The sequence below is a fragment of the Saimiri boliviensis genome, chromosome 15 (assembly GCF_048565385.1).
Source record: "Saimiri boliviensis isolate mSaiBol1 chromosome 15, mSaiBol1.pri, whole genome shotgun sequence".
NCBI lineage: Eukaryota > Metazoa > Chordata > Mammalia > Primates > Cebidae > Saimiri > Saimiri boliviensis.
Genome location: NC_133463.1, coordinates 13,587,569 through 13,607,350, shown reverse-complemented (window position 1 = coordinate 13,607,350; position 19,782 = coordinate 13,587,569). Strand labels below are relative to the sequence as shown.

The following is a 19,782-nucleotide window of genomic DNA, read 5'->3' as shown; positions in this document are numbered from 1 at the left end:
TAAGTAACAAGTCTAACTTTTCAACGGTCCAATTTTCAATGAAATCCAACATTAAGTATCAAACTAGTGCTGTGAAAGAACAAATAAGCATGTTTATACATATATACCTCTTTGTCCTCAATGAGTTTATACTCTGGTTAAAGAGATAAGACATAAACAAGTAATCTCATTTCCTACTTTGCAAAGAAAATAGGAGCACCTCTGATGGCAACTGTGGGAATTCCTAAAGCCAAATGCACATCTATATCCATCCATTCCTCCTGCTTCCTTGTTTCCAGGACAGCTATGCTATTCTAGGCTGAGACCTATACCCTCACTTTTAGACCGCACACTTAACTACCTTTCAGGACTCTTACACCATCAGTTACCCTTTACTCTCTCATTCCTATATAGTCCTTTATAGCTCATGTCTCAACTGGATCTTGCCCACTTGCTTTTACAATCTCAAGTCTCTGCTACTGATTTTTTTTTTTTTTAAGACAAATCTCACCTGGTTAGAATGGGAGTGGAGAAAGAAAGTTAGAAAGCCTACATGTTGGTGACTGGCCAGGGGCTGCTGGAGTAAGGAGTGTGACTGAACAGTCCCTTCACTACACAAGGGACTAGAGGAAGAAGCACGTGTAAAAGTTCAGCCAGTATTCCACTAGCCAAGCCACGTCCTCAAGAGAAAGAGTACCTCTTGTTAAGTTGCAAAGGCACCATACGGGTTAGGGGTAGTCCCATGAATATCAGTCATTTAGGCAAAGCAGCAATCCATGTGTCAACCAGGACACATTCTGGCCCCTGTGGCTTCCCACACCCAACTCATCATCAAATCTTTTTTTATTTTACCTGCTAAATCTTTCTCAGACCGCCCCCCCCACTTCTGCTTACATACAGCCAGACCGCTACACTGGATCAAACCACTATCACCTCTCGCCTAGACTATGGAATAGTCTTCCCCTTCCAGCCCTTCCAATCTATGCACATGGTACAGTCAGAGTTAACTCCTTCCCATTGCTCTTAGGGTACAGACCAAGTTCTCCCAGTGTAGCCACAGAACCTTTGGGCAGGAAGACGTCGGCCCAAGTTTGTCTTCCTCAGGTGAGTCTTTCTATACCTTTTGAACTAAGTTAAATGTGTCTGTTACCCACTCCTTGACATCACATACCACTCCTTTTTTTTTTTTTTCAAGCAATTATTACAGTTGCACTCTCACAGGTTTGTATGGTTATTTGGCCCACTGTTCACCAGCCTGGGCACCTGGTATAACTGTGATCCCTCTGCATCCCCAACACTCATCATGGTGCCCAGCCCATACTCATGAATACGCTTTTGGAAAAATACATTAACATGAAACAATGAATTCTATAGCCAATACCTTGGGAAAAGTAAGAGAAAATATATGACATGAGTACTGAGGAAACTCAAACGAAGGAGAAATTTTTCTATGAGTAAGTTTAACAACAAGAGTGTTTTTTTAAAGGGGCAGAGAGCGCATCAGGGGAGAAGAGCCTTAAGATGGCATAAGTCAGAGGATGGCCCAAGTGGAGCTAGGCCACTCTGGAAGAGGAACCAAAGAACTGGGTGGAAGAGGAGGTGCAAGCAGAGGGCCCTGAAAGATTTTTAAAAAGTTTTATGTTGTGGATCCAGGAACTGAGGTATGGTTAAATCGAGATTCAACTGGCAGAGCAAAGTCAGATAGGACTTTGGTCAGGGAGAGGTAGGAGTTATGAGCTGTTTCAGAGATGCAGCAGAATACAGAGCAGGCTTGGTAACCAGCTCGACGGAGGGACGGCAGGCAGTTTAGGTGATTAAAATCCAAAGCAGCTGCTGAGATGACCCCAGGACTGGAGGGCTGTTTGCTGGCGGGACAGTCCTTCCATCAAAGGGTGGGACAATACCATGGATGAGTTTGTACTCACAAACAGAAATGTAACATTAATTTTATAATGCAGCTAAACAAAATGAGAGAGCTTCCTGGTTCCACTCACTGAAGTATCATAAATTTGTTTCTTTTTTTCAACGGGGTGATGGGGGGAGAGTGGAAAACGAAAGCACAAGTCGTCTTCTGTGTTTGTTTTGTTTTCTTCTATCATTTCCTATGCATAACCCTACCTGACCGTAAGAGGAAGAGAAAGCGATGAATTTTAACATGTTCTTCCGCAGGCCTTGCATTTTGGTGCTATGACCAATAACTGGTCAAAGGCATTTTCCAGAAGAATTAAGAGATAGGCACATGTGGGGAACTGGAATGGGTATAAAACTTCAGTTTTACAAGAGCTGTGGAAATGGATGGTGGTGATGCATGCATAACATTATGAATATGCATTTAGTATCACTGAACTGTACACTTAAAAATAGTTAAGAGGTTTATTTTACCACAGTAAGAAAAAGGAAGTGGGGGAGAAAGAGAGAGATGCACATTCTCTAGAAGATGGCTGTGGAGGTGGCCCAGTATGCTGGCCCTCCCTGGAGCAGTCCCTCCCACACGCCTCCATGGAACTTGCTTTGACCAGAGACAACAGCAAACTTGACGCAAACAGACTTGAAAATTGCTTGAGCACCAGAGCTGCCTACTTTTCTGCCACCATGTCAAAAGCCTGGGCCAACCTGCTGGAACATGCGGCTCCTTCTCACTTGCACACATATGGCCCCAGCTAACAATCAGCCAATGAAGTGAGGTCATCGACTACCAGCTGACCAAAGATGCAGGGGTGAGTCCAGCTGAAACCAGTCCAAACTGCCAACCCACAAATTCTGAGCTACATAGATGGCTTCTGTTTTAAGCCACCAAGTTTCAAGGTGGTTTGTTACACAGCAAAAGATAGTGAGATTCACTATGAAAATCAAGCTATAGGTCCCTAAGAATATATGCAAATTCTTTGTCACTTTTGCATTTTATTCACCAGCAACTGGAAAGCTCTAACAGGGAAAAGACCAGTGTAAGAGATTTTGTTTTTAAGTTTACAATCAAGATCACAGTCTCCACCTTCCCACAAGCTTATTGCTTGAAGGTCTTAGCATTAGAAGCTTTATTTACTTAGGGGACTACATAGATTCCACTTGTTCTGTAAAGTTGGAAAGGACAGTCACAGAAAACCAAAACAAGAGCGACAAGACGCCACGTGTGAGATGAATACAATATTTGCACCAAAGTAAAAATTAGGAGGGATACCTAGTCTAAAAGCCAAGTAGAATATCGAAAATAAGACTATTCTACATTTTCCAGATTATATACCCACCACATACACAAAATTAGTATTAAAGCAGAAGAAAAAGTAATTAACATTTAGTAACGGCTCCCTGGGGCAAGGGCACTGTGCCTTAGGGGCTTTGCATCATACACCCTCTCACCCACCCAGACCACCTGCCCCCATATAATCCTCACAACTACACCTGACTATTATCTGCCTATATTTTGCAAATGAGGAAACTGAGAGCAGTTAAATCACAAAACTCATGAATGGAGGGGCTGTTATTTGATTCTAGCTCTCGTTAATTTTAAAGTCCACATGTTTTTCTCTATTTTGTTCTGTGATACCTCCAGAAAACACTACTGCAGGGAGAAAGCACAGCCTCCACTCCTCAAGACTGCAGAGCACAACAGCAGAACTTAATGATTGGCACTGCGTACAGAAAACAACCCTGTATCAAGACCCACGTGCCCTCCAGAAAAATTAAACAAGCCACAATGATGATGGCTGCCTCTCCTCAAAAACGGTGCAGGAGAAACTTTTTAAGATCTCCGGGAAGGTTAAAAATATTTCCTAGGTTCACATGGAATTGTTGCTAAACCAGATACCTTTCAAACCAGCAGTGTTTTTTCCTTACCCAAGCCTAACTTTCCAAATAAAATTCACTCTTTAAAAACTGTAATTGTCTGATAAAAAGCTGTTCGAGAAAGGAATATCAGGAAATATTCCCATTATATAAGGTAGACAGATATACAAAAGAAAAAACTATGATACAATAAACTAATCCACACTGTAATGACTATGTAAATGGAGAGGCCATGATTAATCTTCAGGCAAAAAAGGGGAAAAGAAATGCCCTTTCCATTAAAACTAGTGAACCCCATCTGTCCTAACCAAACATCCAAGTATAACTAGCTAGAAAAGTAGAAGGAGGCAAAAATAATCCACCCAACCTTAAGGGACTTACACTTATTTTGGGAAACAAAAGGGATAGTCCTCAAATAAAGAGATTAATTATAAGACTTTCCACAAATGAATGAATCCATGTGACTGAAAAGATGGTACTCTGAGCCGGCATCTCTTCCACCATGACAACAATTCACTGAGGGCTTTACTGTGTACTCAGTACTACATAACCTGCATACTCAGTACTGCATAACCTGCATACTCAGTACTGCATAACCTGCATACTCAGTACTACATAACCTGCATACTCAGTACTACATAACCTGCATACTCAGTACTACATAACCTGTGAACATTTTACACACAGCTCTCTCTCAGACAGAGTAACTAAACTCTTGCTGCTGCCCATGAAAATGGATCAGTTGTGAATCTTTTTTAAAAATTGTACCTACAGTCTGCTGAGTTGGTCAGATTGCTGCTACTTATCTGTCTACTTTCACACAAGGCATTCTGAATCACATCAAGTTTAAGTCAGCACGTATCTTGTATTCACTTTCCTTCAGATTACTTTCCAGCTCAAACATAACATTATTCACAACCTCACTCTGCTCAAAACCTGAGACAGAATTCAAATGAGCAGGTTGTGCTCTGTGAGCAGCATGCCACTTGTGAGAAGCACCTTGCTCTGAGGCAGGGACAACCTGCCAAAGCCGCACTCCTGACGTCTCACCACCATCATCGTCCTCGCTGCGCTTACAGTGTGTGTGTGTGTGTCCGGCACTGGGCCCTCTTCAGAACTTAAGTGGCTTTCCCAAGATCCTATGGTACAGAGAGGAGTCTAAATTAGAACCAGGTTCTAACTGCAGGACCTGCTCTTAACCGTTAGGTTATGCTGCCTCCAATGGCTGCCAACAGTAGATCTGGCATTACAAACCTGCAAGTTGATAGACCATGTGATTGGCTAAATGGGCACCAGCCAGCACCCAAGCAAGCAGGACTTTTAGGCTGCTACCTAAAATGGGCAACCTAATAGTTGCTACCAGCTATTCATGACGTGGCATTGTCTCATCATGTTGGGCCAAATGTAGTAACCTAATTCTGCGGTGCTGATGCCTTGGGGCTTAATATTGTCTCTATCTTCTAGTTCAGACTGAGATACATATGAGACCTCAGTTCTTATGACTCTAACATGGTAAGCTTCTAGAAATGTCCAAGACACATTTTGTGAAGCTGAAAAACTGCCAATATGGTTAAAAAGAGACTAAGGTAAGCAATCACCAAGTACTAACTTAGTATTTAGTTTCATTCATAATGATGATCTAAAATTTGGCTGTTTGGAATTTAAAACGTTTCAAGAGAAATAATCTCAAATTGGCAGGCATGGTGGTCCATGCCTGTAATCCCAGCACTTTGGGAGGCCAAGGTGGGTGGATTACCTAAGGTGGGAAGTTCGAGACCATCCTGACCAACATGGAGAAACCTCATCTCTACTGAAAATACAAAATTAGCCAGGGGTGGTAATGGGTGCCTGTAATCCCAGCTACTCAGGAGGCAGAGGCAGAAGAATTGCTTGAACCTGGGAGATGGAGGTTGCAAAGAGCCAGGATTGCACCACTGCACTCCAACCTGGGCAACAAGAGCAAAACTCCATCTCAAAGAAAAAAAGAACAATCTCAAGTTATCAAACAACAACCAACAAGAAAAAAGAATCCCATCTAACCCATTATGCAGCTGAGAGCAGAATGTGAAGGATGACACATGAAGGCAGGGAGCATGGGGTAGAAACGGAGATGGACTAGAACCTCCTTAAGGTCTTGCCCTATTTCTTTTTTCTTTTTTTTTTTTTATTATTATTATTTTTTTTTTTTTTTTGAGACGGAGTTTCACTCTTGTTACCCAGGCTGGAGTGCAATGGCGCGGTCTCGGCTCACCGCAACCTCCGTCTCCCAGGTTCAGGCAATTCTCCTGCCTCAGCCTCCTGAGTAGCTGGGATTACAGGCACGCGCCACCATGCCCAGCTAATGTTTTGTATTTTTAGTAGAGACGGGGTTTCAACATATTGACCAGGATGGTCTCGACCTCTTGACCTTGTGATCCGCCCGCCTCGGCCTCCCAAAGTGCTGGGATTACAGGCTTGAGCCACCGCTCCCGGCGCCCTATTTCTTATTCTAATTTTCTATGGCCTCTCCCACCTCATCCAACAATAGTGAGAAGCTCTAGGGAAGGAAATAGAGGAGCTATAGTATATTCCATAGCAATGGGACAGACACTGAGCTGGCTCCAAAACAGCCTACTCCAGTTTAAAAAAAAAAAAAAAATTTTTAAGTGAAATGCAATAAAATAGGACCTATCACATCACCCTGGCTCCCTTTAATTGATTAGAAACCAAACAGCTGGCCAGGCACAGTGGCTCACACCTATAATCCCAGCACTTTGGGAGGCTGAGGCAGGTATCACAAGGTCAAGAAATCGAGCCCATCCTGGTCAACATGGTGAAACCCCATCTCTACTAAAAATACAAAAATTAGCTGGGCATGGTGGTGCGCGCCTGTAGTCCCAGCTACCCAGGAGGCTGAGGCAGGAGAATTGCTTGAACCCAGGAGGCGGAGGCTGCAGTGAGCCGAGATCATGCCACTGCACTCCAGCCTGGGTAACAAGAGTGAAACTCCATCTCAAAAAAAAAAAAAAAAAAAAAAAAAAGAAAGAAAGAAAGAAACCAAACAGCTAAATTACCAATGTTTGAAATCATTTCAGTTCTTCTGGATGGTCACATAATTTGTTGGTGACATTAAGATACTGGGTTATATCATCTAAGACAAATCTATGGAATAAAATAGATATGCCCTTGCCATCTCATACAAAGCACAGCTCCTACACTTCATTATATCTTAAATCCACACTGCCATGTTCAAACCACTCCATATTTAACCACATGACACATGGGGAAATCTAGAAAACTCTGACCAAGATACCACCAGCAAAATGTTCTATAGGTAGTTGCCACAATCATACTTTCACAATCTTTTCTTTTAAATATGCTAACATCTAATTGCTCTCAAGTTGCATACTATTCACTACAATACCAAGAAATGTGTTACCTACCATGTTTATTTGAAAACTCCACAGTTAGCCAGGAGCAGTGGCCCACGCTAGAGCCTAGGAGTTTGAGACCAGCTTGGGTAACATGGTGAAACCCAATCTCTCCAAACATACAAATTTGTCAGGCATGGTGGTGTGTGCCTGTAGTCTCAGCTACTCCAGAGGTTGAGGTGGGAGGATGACTTGAGCCCAGGAGGCAGAGGTTGCAGTGAGCTGTGACCGTGGCACTGCACTCCAGCCTGGGTGACAGGCCAAGATCCTGCCCAAAAAGAAAAGAAGAGACGAGACGAGATGAGACAAGACGAGAGAGCAAAGACAAGGCAAGACATACTACTAGACACCAAGGCTCTGTAAATCTTTACACCTCTCACTTCCACGTTCTCTTTACTAAGAAAGGAAGCCAGCCATAACAACATCAACTATAGTTCAATTCAATGAATGTTTGGTATAAAATATGCCAGGCATTGAGGGAGGGACTATCAGCAACCTTATTTATAAGCAAGAAAACAGGCACAGGTTATCTGCCCAAGACCCCAAAGGCAGAGAGTACTGCAACTAAGCTTTGAACCCAGGTGGTCTTAACTCCAGAGCCCTTGCCTCTAACCTTTATGCCGTATTACCTCCTCCAGCCTCTAATTTTATATTTGAGAAATCTTTAAGTTGCTATCATTTTATGTGAAATTATTCTTTCCTATGGCTGGTGGGGGAGGACTCTCTGACATCATCCTAATTAGTCCACCTACCCTATATTCTTCCTTATTGGCCTCACCCTAACTGACACAAAAATCCTCTCAAATTATCCTCAATACAAAAAGGTAAAGGGGGTCTTTCCCTGCTTTGTATTACTGAGTAATTTGATTTTAAACTTCTGACAAACAGGAACCATTCATTCTCCTACTTTTGCTTATGTACAAGGTAAGCACTGGCCTAGTGAAGTTTAGAATCTATCCCCAAATGCTTGATTACTGTCAAGTCAGGCTGTAAGTGGTTAGCAGTACATTTCTTGTTTTACTGTGAGTTTTAACAGAGTTTGGGCATCACTCCTGTGGAACAGTCTTGGCGACACTGTTTTACGATACCCAGTGTGTTGACAGCAGTCTGGCAGATTAACACTATAAAAAGTTGACCACTGGTAACATTTGGTCCAGTAGCTGAGCAGGGTCATGTTCAAACACCTGACTCATGAGTGCATCTATGTGGTACTCTGTGTGCTGTGCACAACGTAAGGAGCAAGATCAGAGGTGGCACCACGTGTGATTAAAGTGTCGTACACAGGTGGGGCATCTTTCTGCTAAAGATTAGAGGTTTAAGTTACAACTTCAGGTGCATTCAGATGAGTTTCCTTTTTGTTCCATACACCAAACTGAAAAATACAAGTGATTGCAAACTGAGGTTTTTGTTTTTGTTTTTTAACTATTTACTAGATTTCATCAATTCTACAACCTTTTTTTGGTATTTCAATGCATCAGAAATAGAACACATCTTACAACTGACACCATCTTAAATTTAATGCAATACAGCAACAAAAAATAGTTGCATACATTCTGGATTCTATGGTTTTCAAGTCTTATGTAACCAACAATCCTTTATTGATAATGATAATTTTGGGGATCATGTTAACAATTCGTCTCTGTTTTTACTTTTCTTACCTTCCTCTGTTTGCTATACAAGATATAATAATGTTAGAGAGTAAATTAAAGGTAACATAACTTCAAGGAGACAAAAACTTTGAAGCTATTTTAGTTTAAGTACAGAGCTACTGCCTTCCTGTGAAGAAAACACAGCCTGAAATTTTTCCAGGCTATCTGCAGCTCAAATGTGATGCTTCTATGAGAAAGATACAATTCCACGGTGAAAGAGCACCAGATGTTAAAGTCTTCCTATTAACCTACACCAACTCACTCCAAGACACAATAAGTCTTTTAACTCCAGCTCAAAAGTCTCAAGAGGCTTCTCCTCCACCTCCCAAATATCAAAATCATGCTCACATATTTAAACAATTAGGTGAGATGTACAGAAGCTAGCACTAAATAGGTCTGAAATGTGAGTGCTAAATGTACAGTTAATATTAATCAAATTCAGATCTCACCTACAGAAAATTTTTAAAAATGATTCTTGTGTTCCTTGATTTCAGAAAATTAAAAAAGAAGTGGGGAAGGTTCCTATTAAACTTCACTTACTGCAAAACAAAATTTGAGATAATAAAAAAAAGAAAGGCCAAAACTGCCAAGCAATCTAGAAAATAAAAAGAAAAAAAGAAACCTGACACAAAATTTGAAAGTATTGTTTCAGATATATCATTGTTTAAAATTACCTAAAAACAATTTCCCTGTCTATACAAAATTACTGAAAAACTGTCAGAGTCCTTCCTTCCACATAAAACACCAGAGAGTTTCTTCGGTTTTACAATCCTTACAGTATAAAATTTAGAATATTTGAAAGTAGAAAGACTGAAGTAAGAACTACGTGCAATCCAAATAATTAACACTAGTTGTGTGCTAATGATGCAATAAGCATTTTAGATGTACTATTGCGTTAATCCACATAAGTGTGTGAACTAAGAAATACTGTTACTGCTCCCACGTCACAGGTGAACAAACTGAGTCTTAGATCAATTAAGTAATGTGCCTGTGGTCAAGAAGCTAGTAAGTCATACAGAGCTAATAAGTCATTGTTGAAGGTCACACAGTTAGTTAAGTGGTCAGGCAGATTCAAACCAGATCTGTTTAACTGTGAAATCACGGTTTTTAACTAAGTGAAACTGCCAATCCCTGAAACTAATAATTTTTTAAATTAATGTATTTCCCCTAGTCTTACGTTTATAATTTAGTTTATATTCTTGTAGACACCTAGTCATAGAAATACTTTTAAATATTGAAAAGTAAAAATTTAATTTGTATAAAATAATATTAACCATGATATACTTAATACGTTTTATACTCCATGTTAAGCTTCATATTTTTTAGAAACGTGATTTATAGTGCCTGCATGATATTCTAACATGACTATAGCATAAATTTAACCAGTCTCAATTTTTCAATGTCAGAAAGAAATGCTGTGGCTTATAACAGTTGACTGGATTTTAGATTTTTCCTTGGGATAGATGACTGATACAACAGGAATGGCCATTTGTAAAGATATTTATACATACAGTCTCTACTTTCTTTACAAAAAAAAAAAAAAAAAGTAGTTTATACTTATAAAACTTCAGGCTGGGCAAAGTGGCTGATGCCTGTAATCCCAACACTTTGGGAGGCCAAGGCAGGCAGATCATGAGGTCAGGAGTTCAAGACCAGCCTGGCCAACATGCTGAAACCCCAACTCTACTAAAAAAAAAAAAAAAACAAAAAAAAACAAAAATTAGCTGGGTGCGGTGGCACACGCCTATAGTCCCAGCTACTCGAGAGTCTGAGGCAGGAGAATCACCTGAACCTGGGAGGCGGAGATTGCAGTGAGCCCAGATTGCACCAGTGCATTCAAAGCCGGGCGACAGAGCAAGACTCTGTCTCAAAAAAAAAACATAAAAGAAACTTAAGGTGACACTGAGTGTGCAGGTCTCACTATATTCTAGCAGCATAAAGAATATTTGTAAATCTTGGCTGATTTAATAAGGGGGAGAAGTATCTCATTTTAATTTAATTTGCATTTTTAAACTATTCCATCATTTGGAAGTTTTTGTGTTTATTGACAATTTTTTCTATACATTACCTACTTACATCCTTTACTACTTTTCTTTCAGACTGCAATCATTTCTGTTGTATTCTCTCACAGACTATGTTGATGTGCCTTTTTAATAGACCCATACACAAGTATTAGTTAACGCATAAAACATGAGACAATGCTTCCCCATGCTACAATACACACATCCAAAAGAAAGGTCAAGTGTGCTAAATTGACCAACTTCCTTGTCTAGTACCTGCATTTCCGCAGCCCTCTTTGCTATTATCATTGTGCTATTTTGGTTCTGAAAGCATAATACTAGTATCAAATTCTGTCATATTATTCTGACTTTACCCAATGTTATAAGAATATTTATAAAAGCAATGTCAAATTATATGTGAAACAGTTCCAAGATCATTTTTATCAGAACTTTATTTTAAAACTTGTTTTCAAATATTTGATATCTATTTTCCTGTAACTTGCACACCTTTATCAGTGGAGTAACATTATTTCTGAACCATTCTCAAGTGATCTTTTTAGACATCTCTCCCTCCTCAAATGTTTTCTATTATGGATCAAATCTAAGTTCCAAACGTCCACCTTACTTCTCTCGAAAGGAGACTTTCTAAGCCATTCCCCACTCCATGCCAGGCCTTGTGGGGCAGCTCCTTGTCCCTGTTCCCTACACCATGAGTGTCCATGGCTGTGTGTTTTCCTCTCTCAGTCCATTTTCCCTGCCTAGCCAAAGCTCTACCACCTCCTGGTTGGACTATTTCAACAGCTTCTGACTTTTTGCCTCTAGTCTCTCTTCCACTGCAATCCATCACATGTTGCCAAACTAACCTTTCAACTCCATTTCCATCACGTAATGTAAGTCAGGATCTCACTCAGTTGAAGCTTCCAATTTCACCACTGCCCAGCCTCTCCCTATCTATCCAACCTGCTGCCCCTCTCCTCAGGGCAGGCTAAGTGATCTTCCCTGAGTCCCAGGAGACTGGCCCTTCAACTGAAGGTTGAGGCGGGGAGGGGAACAGGCATTGGCTGTGGCTGTGTTGCTCTCCCTAGGGGCCACAGTCCTGCAAAGCTGCCCTCCCAGGAGAACACCAGGAACAAAGGGCTCCTGCCTTGGTCCTTGCAGGCTGTTCTGCGCTGGCCACCTGCTCCCTGCCAGGACCCTTGGTGATCAGCCTCTCCATGATTTTACTCACATTATCACTCAGTTCCTCTAACTTATTAAAGGAGAGGGCAAGTCCCGCTTCCTCATTTCTTTCTCCACTATACAATGACTACACCACATCACATCTTCTTAGCACTGAATTACAGACTGTACCGTCCTGTTCCAAAGGGTCATAAGTGTGTTAATCTGCCCTACTCAGCTAGGAGTAGCATTTTTAGTATCTCCACAGAGCTTAGCACAGCCATAGTCTCACATCTGCACACCTTCACAAACATTAAATTGTACCGATAAGTTAGCAGCAACGGCCTAAAGATCTGCCTGCCCATGGTTCTTATTTATCTTGGAAAGGAGTTAATAAAATAACACTTTTCACCAGGCACATCTACATTTTTAAAAGCCAAAAAGGTTTTGTTAAGCCTCACACTGAAATTGCCATTTGCTCTTTAGAGATGTAAATCTGAAAACATTATTGAATTCTTTCCTTGTCTTTAGTGGCCATGCCTTTGCATTCATTAAAGTCCTTCTTAGAATTGCCATGGTCACGGTTCTTTATGTAAAAGTTCACGCCTATATGAGTTCGGATAAGCCCAGTTTTCTGAAACCCACCCGAGGGTCCGCTGGCAAGGGAGGTGACTGCTCCGATGCTGGTGCCACCAAATGGTTCCATGGTGCTGGCATGACACTCCACAGGACAATTCCCAGGGGGGCTCACAGGAGCAAGCAGCTCCTCCCCAAAAGGCCTTGAGCTGCTAGGTCAATCACTTTCCCTCGGATATAACATTGTAATATTGACATTGTGCCGCTAACCTACAAAAGCACTGGGCTAACCCACAGTGTGCTGCCAGTGCCTAGCCATAATAACGCTACCATGGGAAAATGTGTTCCAATCAGATGCCAGAAATGTGGTAATGGGTTTGAAGAGGCCAGAATAACTCACCTCTCCTCTTCTCACCCACATTCTAATCCCTCTGGGAGAGGGCAGAACAGGGGCCAGCACCTCTGTCACTGAAGCAGCCAGGGAAGGACAGGCCACAGGCACAGGGCAACATTGCCCTGCCCAAGACAGGGAACCTGGACACCAAACTGTTGGGCTCAGCAGCAACAGAGACCCCACCTGTGGAAGGCACCCCACAAGCCCTGCCAGGGAAGCGGAACTGGAGGGGGGACCCTCTCTCTGCAGGTGCCCCAACGAGGTCCGAGCAGCAGGAACAATGGGGTGGCAAGGCCTGAAGGGCACACCAGACAGACAGGGACTTGCTCCACAGGGGAGCAGGAAGGAAGAACGGGAAGAGTCCCCTAACATGGGTCTTTGCTGTACTCTCCCCATTCATGCAAGTTAACAGTGACCATAATGCCCTAGCAGGCCTGCAACTGCGCTCTGACTGACAAGGGGGTGTCTGGGAGGGCACAACATAGTGGAGGGGACAGGAATGCCAAGAGGCCAGGACACAGGAAGTGGAATCCCCTGAAGAGATGGAGTCTGGAGCAGGCCATCAACTGAGCCTCCAGGACCTGACGTCACCAGTGCAGACTCGCAGTGCAGAGCCTACGTTCAAGACAAAGGACTGTACTTGGACTTCTACAATTTTGTTTTGTGCTTCTGCAGAAAGGAGGAGTTATCATATGATGACTTCGGTTTTAAACAGGTTGGGAACATTAAAAAGAGGAGTTTGGGGGTGATACGAGAAACAGGAATACAGATGTCGGAGTCGGTCGTAAACGAGGTTGCTGTGGGCCTGAACTCCACCCAGAGGATGTCTGGATCAAACCCCTGAGAACTGGATATATTTAGGGGGCAGGAAGAAAAGGAATAAGGAACTGAGGCTTCATCAAAGGGAAAGCTCAGGAACCTAATGACGCCTTCTGCCAAGGTCCAGGATGGTGGTCAGTATGGGCTCTATCCAAAAGGGAGGAAGGTAGAAGGAGGGTTGGGGGAAAAAAAGCTGCCTTATGTGCTTCCTTTATGCCTTCCATATAAGCATCCTGTCTTACAGGAAATTATGCTAACAAGTCCTCCAAGATAGCACTAACCCACTCACTAAATTACCTTTTAAGATGATTCTCACTTTAAATGTATTACATGCCCTTGGAAATAACACTGGCTTGAAATGGTTGCCCCAAAATAGTTACTGTAGCTTACATGTAAACCAGAACTATACACAAAATAAGCTTTTAATTACTCAGTGATAGAAATGAAAACAAAATTTAACAAATAAATATGAAGCAATCTATCCTCTACCCTTTTAGCACCACCTTTAAAGACTATGGTTTCAAACTCTTAATCAGTCATCCGTCTTCACCTTTACAGTAATTGGTGTGTCAAACAGCAACCACATTCATTCAATTACATGTAAGAGAATAACATTACTTGCAATGTTGCAAAATACATTGTAAGAATTTTCGCAATTCTTACAATATAAATGATGGGTAAGCATGTTCCTTACCATTTTCTAAACTTTTCATATTTCCAAAGTATGTTCATTGCATAACTAACATACTGATATAACCACATTGCTTCTTAAACTTCAGAGTACATCAGAAGCGCCTTGATAAAAATTCAGATTCTAGACGACCCAGGAAGATTTAATTCAATAAATCTGGTGTGGAGTTGAGGAATCTGAATTTTTAACAAGCACCCTAAGTCACTGTGTTAATTCTAACTCCCAAAACATACCTATTTTTTTCAGTCATTCTAAGCTCACCAGATAAACTTTTTACCAATTCCACAGGGTCTTTAATCTAAAACAGACTCATTTTACAGGTTTCTTGGAAAAAACAGATGAGAAAGTTACCTCGGTCCAGCTCACCATTCTAATCTTAAAAACCAACAGATGCATTATTTCTGCAAAACAAATCCGTACCTTCTTAATCCTGGTGAGGTGGAAGAAAGGAGTAGATAAGAACATTAGTTGGAGGACAGAGGCAGGAGCCCAGGCTCAGAGACTGCCATTCCCTCCTCGCCCCACAACTCAAGTGGCCACTACTATTTACTTTTTCTGCCTGGGGGGATGATGGACAAGCATCTTCTAAACGCCTGTCTCAAAACAGTGAGAAAAGGAAGACAGGGGTTCCTTACACAAAGCAGAGTATTAGGAGAGGAAAAGATGCACAAGTAAGTTGTGTATGAATTAATGCTTCAATGCCTTGAATACAAAGACTCATTTTTCTTACTTCTCACCTAGTATTAGTAGGTGAAACAAGTCAAATCACTCACTAGGTCGACAGCTGGCTGAAGCAGTTTTATAAAGAAGTAAAGAGTCAAGTTACAGGTTTGCCAAACAAAGGCACTACTATTGTTGATAGTATTATGGTAGTGATCCATAAAGAATGATGTCGGCGGGGCATGGATGCCTGTAATCCCAGCACTGTGGGAGGCTGAGGCAGGCGGATCACCTGAGGTCAGGAGTTTGAGACCACCCTGGCCAACATGGCGAAATTTAGTCGGGCATGGTGCCATGCAACTGTAATCCCAGCTACTCAGGAGGCTGAGGCACGAGAATCACTTGAACCAGGGAGTCGGGGGTTGCAGTGAGCTGAGATTGTGCCACCGCAGTCCAGCCTTGGTGACAGAGCAAGACTCTGTCTCGAAAAAAGAAAAAGAAAATGATGCCAATGACATGAGCAGCTCCTGGAGTCCTGAAAATACTGAGCTGCAGAAAATGACAGGGAGTCGTCAACTGTCAACCCGTCTGCTAGGTGCAGCCTGGGTGTTTGTGCCACTTCCACAGCCCATCCATTCACCTTTCTTCACCACAGCAAGACGACAGTAAAACAACAACGAAAATGAAAATTTTGGCACTACAGCGGTGGCACTGCCTGCCAGCCAGCAATTCAGCTACAGCAGTATCACCACCTGCGTGCTCCATAGTGTGGGGAAATTATCTATGTCCTTGAATTGTGTCCTTATTGATGTATTTGACAGAATATAAGACAGCTGTCCTTATCCTGCTGGCCCTCAGCAGCTAAATGGAATGGCTCTCGGCACGCCAGAATAGCCACAAAGTTCCCTAGAAAACTTCAGGTTTGTTTCATACACCAGGCCAGATGTTTTTTATTTTTATTTTTTTAATGAATGGGAACACTGAAAAGCTAACATATTAAATCTGGTGATAAACACAGCTCTGAAAATTAACACAATTAAGACAAAGATTAAAATATTAAGTACACCAAAAATAGCAAAATTTACATTTTGAGTAGCGGCTTATCATATTCAAGCTAGTCAACAGTTTATTCAATTGTGAAAAGAAAAAAACTATAAACACGTACAAAATCCAAAAATATACCATCATAGACTGTGTGGGACAAAGCAGTAATAAGACTTGGGATTTTTTTTTAATCCTCTGGCAAACGAACATCCGCCCACCCTGTAACATAGGGCTATTGATTTATAGATTTGAACTCTATACCTATTTGAGAATACGACTGAGTGTATGACTGTGGAAAAACAGCCTGTTGTCCTGTGTGTTCACAGACCCAGTTTGCAAATATTTGACAGAGGCTACATATTCACACAAGTTGATGCAAATACGAGGAACAAGTGCTGTGATCTAGAGCCCAAGTAGTATCCTGAGTTCTTTCAAAGGCAACTCTCGCCCTGTGCAGTGAGATAGAGATGTTAAGTGAATTCCATCCATCTTGGATAAACACTGAGAGAAACTCTGAGGAAGTCAATTCTGTAATAAGTTGAATACTTTGTTGTTGGCTACGTCTTGGACTGATAAATGAAAACGGGGTTGGAGCACTAGCGCGTCTTTTAACGAGCATGTGTCTTTCGGGTTGAAAGTGTCTGCCATTGATAAGACACAACATCTGAGGAGAGAGGCCTCACTGACTATAATCTGTTAACAGACACCATTCAGCCTCTCGATTTTTCTCCAGGAGCTGGTGCTAGAAAATGCAGGTGTGTAAGATCACGATGTTTCTTCTTCCTATCCTTCTAAGACCTAGGTTATTTCGATGGGACCATACAAAGCAATTTCTGCAGAGTAGTTAATGCTACAGGCTGTTAAATCAGCCTGTTCTGCTTTGAGTCCCAGCACTACTCATTAAAAGCTATGATCTTAGACAAATTTATTAAACAACCTCCTCGCCTGTAAAATAGCAATTATTGTTCCTACCTCAGCATTTTGACTAATCCTACTTCAGGATTCAGCAAAAACAGTTCACATAAATAGTTCAGCAAAATACTAACTGACACAAACTCTATGCTCCACAAATGTAAGCTACTGACATCAACCCCTTGGAGTCACTCACTGTTCCTTTAAACTTTTGGTATTGATACAATTGCAAACTTGGAGTAAAGTTAGAATAGTACAGGGATCGCCCACAAATCCACACTTATCAATTATTTACATTTTGCCTTATTTATTTTGTTATTTCAAGTCATTTTCAAGTGAAGAAATAGAATAGAATAAAATGAAAATTATCTATACTCCATCTCTTCCATTTCCCCGCCAATCTGGATAGCAGTGAAATTCTAAGTAAGCTACCCGAGAGCCTTCCCTTTCCTAAGAAACCTTCTCATGTTCTAGTTGCTACTCACATCCCTGACTCAAACCCAAAGATACTCCCGTTTCAGATCCCACCTTGTCTTCTCTTTACATGGTAAACAGAACTTGTAGGGAAGGAACCGAGGAATCAAAGGTTCTGAGATTTGAGAATCTGGAGTTCCTACAGATTTTGAGAACACCCCATGGCCTCTGATCTAAATCAGAACACTGCAATTCCCAGAGCTGATCAAACATGCCCACACCACTGATCATCTAGGATGACATCACCCACCATGTTTGGAGAAACGTAGATCTGGGACAAAGAAGTAGTGACTGGTTCACTAGAAAGACAGCCCTAACTCTGGTAGCAGATGAACATCTTCACGACTAGAGAGAAAGAAGTGCTCCCTCAAATTTGTCACTTTTAGAACCTGGGATATCTCAATCACCTCCATATAATCAACTAGAGAATTAGGCAAGTAACATCTGGTTGCACTGATGGACAAAGACACATAAAGATATTACTTTTCACATCTACTTCTGAAGAAAAATGAAAACTGTATAGCCAGTCACCATTTGGGGCCACTCATCCTTGCCCAGTCATCTGTAGGATTATGGTTTGACGGACTTTTTAAACTAAAAGTAAAATCAATACATATGATTTGGTAAGTTCAATGATTAAACTGAACGAATAAAAATAGTAACTAATCAATATATATGCCATATGCTATACCAAGTGTGTTAGGCAGAGTATCACACTTAATCTTCACCATAACCTTGGGAGGTTGGGAGAATTATTATCTCCATTTTCATGATTCACACCCTGATCTGTCTGACATCACAACTCAAATTCTCAGCCACCTGAGAAAGAAACCTCCACAAGAACAACTCTTCTCCTCATCTCCATGTGAGAGGGAGGGCCTTAAGTGCGAAAGACGAAGGCATCCCGGGACATATGGCCCCACAACTACAGCAGGCGCCAACAGAGGAAGCACAGACAGAAATAACCCGACCTGATAAGACATAACAATAGGCAGGATCACAGCATGGCACGGGTATTTTTAACACACCTTTATATACTTATAAAGACGGCAACAATGCAAGCTCCAGCGCTGGTCTAACTGGCAACAGCAGCACGATGGTCATGCATACAGATTGTGGAGTCTAGCTCATCTGGATTCAAATTCCTCCTCCACCATGTGCTAGAAATGTATGGCCCTGGGTAATTTAGCTTCTTGGCTCTTTTAGTCTCCTGATCTGTAAAATGGGGATAATAATTCTAACCTACTACCTAGAGTTGCTCTGATGAGGAAATAAAATTATCTGTAAAAACACTCAGCTGGAGGCAGGAGAACTGCCTCAACCTGGGAGGCAGAGGTTGCAGTGAGCCGAGATTGTGCCACTGTACTCCAGCCTGGTGCCTGGTGACAGAGTAAGATTCTGTCTCAAAAAAAAAAAAAAAAAAAAAAAAACCAGAACAAAACAAAACAAACAAAACACTCAACTGAATAAGCAACTGGCAATGCTCAGTAACAACCAGTCATTATGGCTATTACTGTTATGTTTAATATTCTTTTATGGCCGGGCGTGGTGGCTCACACCTGTAATCCCAGCACTTTGGGAGGCCGAGGCAGGTGGATCACGAGGTCAAGAGATCGAGACCATCCTGGCCAACATGGTGAAACCCCGTCTCAACTAGAAATACAAAAATTAGCCAGGTGTTTGGCCCGTGCCTGTGGTCCCAGCTACTTGGGAGGCTGAGGTGGAAGTATCACTTGAACCTGGGAGCAGAGATTGCAGAGAGCCGAGACTGCGCCACTGCGCTTCAGCCTGGCAACAGAGCAAGACTCTGTTTCAAAAATATATATATATATATAGTTTTATTATTTCTGCACTATTTTACTTGATTAGTCCAACACACACTTAAGGGTGGGATATACTGTTAATCAAGATATTAAAATTCTCAACATGCATATGCATGATTTTTCTTGCAAGAGCGGCTCAGTTGCAATTGGTGAAAACAAAATTTCAAGCACAACAAGGCCAAGTATACAAGAACATAAAACACTATAAAAGAGAGTTTTTTAAAAAATTATTTAAGGATGTAGATTTAACAGTTTCAATGTAGTTGCAGTCCTAACCATAAATAATTGCTAGGCTCAGACACTTCAAAATACATCACCAACTGAGACGTTATTTTAAATCATATTTCTGTGCTCAAATTGATTTTATTATTCACTTAGTACACTAGCACGCACTGCGCCTTGGAAACTAA

General features: G+C 41.6%; 1 protein-coding gene across 6 annotated transcripts in view; it reads right to left on the bottom strand.

The window, feature by feature from the left end:
* The window catches only part of CHD7 (chromodomain helicase DNA binding protein 7), a 180,371-nt gene that overhangs the window by 152,079 nt on the left and 8,510 nt on the right, over positions 1-19,782 (bottom strand). Inside the window, exon 1 of one of the 6 annotated variants that reach the window (XM_003935521.4) lies at positions 7,185-18,952. The exons of the other annotated variants lie outside the window; for them this stretch is intronic. The gene's annotated coding sequence lies outside the window, so the exon portion shown is untranslated. Of the gene's footprint in view, positions 1-7,184; positions 18,953-19,782 lie in introns of those variants that run through there. 6 annotated transcript variants of the gene reach the window in all.